The following is a 3,079-nucleotide window of genomic DNA, read 5'->3' as shown; positions in this document are numbered from 1 at the left end:
CTAGCAGGTTTTTGACAAACTTTCAGAAAAGAGGTTTCATTAGCTGGGGTTCACGTATACCATCGGTGTCTATGGGGTACGGAAGACTATCTGTACACATTCTTTCATTTTGACTGATTTGTTTGCATTTTTCGGTGTCCATAAGTAACATATGAAATTTAATTATCATCTCGCGTTATATATTTGTAATATTGGTATTTACTATATTAATACAAGGTGTAGATTTCGGGATCAAATAATGGGATTTCGAGGAAGTCACGACTTCGGGGACATGCGGCTTACTACATCGAAAGAGGGTTATGGGGAATATAATACACTCGACCATGGTCGGCGAAAGGCAGGGACTGTGTGAATTACGACCAGAGCATTTGACATTTATTCATAAGACTAACAATAGCTTGAAGTTGATTGAAAACTCTTTTAATAAGGTAAATTGCATTAATAACCCTAATAACACAAAACATTCCATGAATGTTCCTAGAATTTACACACAGGACATTGAAAACATTCCTGGAATGTCCCCAAATGCACACGAATGTCCCTGGAAAGTCCCAGGAAAGTGCTGTGTCAGCATTTTAAATATTCTTAGAATGTTCTCTTGGAACATTCCATGAATGACTACGAATGTTCTTTGGACATTCACAGTCTATTTTTTAGACTGAATGTCTTGTTGGAACATTCCATGAATGTTCTTTGGACATTCACAGTATATTTTTAGACTGAATGTCTTGTTAGAACATTCCATGAATGTCTACGAACGTTCTTTGAACATTCACAGTATATTTTTTAGACATTCACTGAAATATATCGTCAGTAATGTGACAATACCTCCTATATGTTTTTTCATGAGGTTTGCAGGAGACGAAAAACATTTTTTAAGGTCACTTTCTGTTTTCGTACGTATTCTGACTTTTTTTGTAGTAAATAGATAGTTGAATTTACTGCAAAACAAGTCAAAAAATATATGAAAAAAGGAGGTGGCTGAAACAAGTTTTTAGTCTATCTTACAAATCTCTTGAAAAAAAAACAGATAGGAGGTATTGTCACATCACTGACGATATGTGGCCATACCAAATAATACATCCTTGATAAATATAAACATTTTTATTGCAAAAAATCTTTACATACATTTTTTAATGTAATTTACTGACATTCCTAAATATTATAAAAAAATGTGTCACATTTGCTTTGTAAACCTTTCTTTTGCTTTTCGTAGCCACATATTCCGTTTCCTTTCTGGTTTTTTGTAGACCACTTCTCTCAGCTGATTCTAAAAGAAAATAAAATAAAAGGTAATTTTTCTATCCTTTACAATTAACAATCAGAAGAAATATTATTTACAGGTAATAATACGCATAATATAATAATAAAATAATTATAATAATACGTATAATAATAATAAAAAAATAAATATTAAATAATATTTAAATAAATAATAAATAATATTTAATAAATAAAATAATAATAATGAACATTTTGTATTTTGACAACGACATCCGATGTGGAAGTAGAAACCTTAATAAAATTATTTTTTCAAGTAAATTGTGGCTTATTTCCCCATTAGAATAGTTAATTACAAAAAAGCCACAAAGAAATAGATTTTTCACAAACAAATAAGTATTTAGTATTCATTATATTTATTGTTTTTATTATTTACTTTAATGTCCTACTGGTACACTATTTGACAAATAATGACATTTCGAAGTCTGTTAAGTACGATATAACGCCCTTGGGCATTAAATTTAAATAACGACTTAGATACTGTCAAGTTGACAAATATCAACCTAAGTAAAACTATGGTTACCACAATTACGTTACTACTGTTACTGGTAAATGTACTTATTTAAAAACTAATCAATTCAAAATTCATTCAAATTTTTCGCATATAAAGAATAATTTAGTCGGACATTAAACGTTGAAGGCACCACAGGTATTATAATAATAACGCTTTCGGTCAACGTATATCCCTCAGGCCGAAGGCCCTTGTTAAAAACACCATTGACCTCAAGCGTAATTATCCTTATAATACCCTTGGTACCTTAATAACTGTAACATAAGTTTATACCTTAATTCTTGTTTTCTATTTCTGATGTTTTTATTTATTTACATTGACTATTAATCTGTTTTGTTGTATAATCTACTTCGCAATAATTATGTGATATATTTGACTTAAAATGAATTCAAAAATTTTTTGTAGTTGGGCAACAATGTCAACTTAGATCTCTGATGTAGATAATGAATTACAACAGTATCTTATATTGTACGGACTGTATTATTAATTAGGTTATGCATATACCTGTGTGACATAAGCTATTGGAACAGCACAGTCTCTCAAACGAACAGATGAAAGTGAAGTTCTGTCAATATCTTTTTCTAAAAAGTGTTTTGAACATACTCCTCTATTAACAAATCTGATCTATACTTCATGTCTTCTTCGCATGATCTTCTGGAAAGCTAAAAATACAAAATATATGCATTACTAAGCATTATTAACAAATTTTAGTTTTAAATAAAAAATATGATTAATGAACTCACAAAATATTATAAAACAGCTTAGAAATTGTTTATTAGTATAGTCGGTTCCCCAAACTCAGACACAACTGGCTAGTGATTTTAGTAGGTAATTTTTTTTGTTTTTGGCCAATTTTGCCAAAATTACAGTAATTATTAACTATTTAGTTATTATTTTTTTTTGCCAATTTTACCAAATTGGCAAAATTATTTACTAAAATCACTAGCCAGTTGTGTCTGAGACTCGGTAGTACTGAGACTGAGTTTAGCAAATCGACTATAATATTCTGTGTATTCATTAGTTGGTACTGCAATTACTGCATATTATAGTGTGTGGTCTACCATCCTATTTATAAACGCATACATCAGCAAAAACGCAAAAAGAATTATTTTAGTTTTACAAATCCTTTTGTTATTATCTCTATTTACTATTTTAGTTAGGAATAAGCGAAGTTTGTGGCTTATTCACAATTATTATTAAAATAATAAATGGATATGACCAATTATTAACTTATAAAATAAAATAATAATTCTTCTGATTTATGCCTTTTATTCACTTTGTTATATC

General features: G+C 29.3%; 1 long non-coding RNA gene across 1 annotated transcript; it reads right to left on the bottom strand.

Moving 5' to 3' along the window:
• Positions 1–1,089: 1,089 nt before the first annotated feature.
• Positions 1,090–2,832, bottom strand: LOC126880468 (uncharacterized). Its single transcript, XR_007696601.1, has 2 exons — positions 2,297–2,832; positions 1,090–1,270 (listed from the first exon to the last, which is right to left on the bottom strand). It is a non-coding gene; the product is annotated as an uncharacterized LOC126880468 (long non-coding RNA).
• Between the last annotated feature and the right edge of the window lie 247 nt (positions 2,833–3,079).

The sequence above is a fragment of the Diabrotica virgifera genome, chromosome 2, assembly GCF_917563875.1.
Source record: "Diabrotica virgifera virgifera chromosome 2, PGI_DIABVI_V3a".
NCBI lineage: Eukaryota > Metazoa > Arthropoda > Insecta > Coleoptera > Chrysomelidae > Diabrotica > Diabrotica virgifera.
Note: the sequence above shows the minus strand (reverse complement) of the source record. Positions and strands in the feature narration are given on the sequence as shown.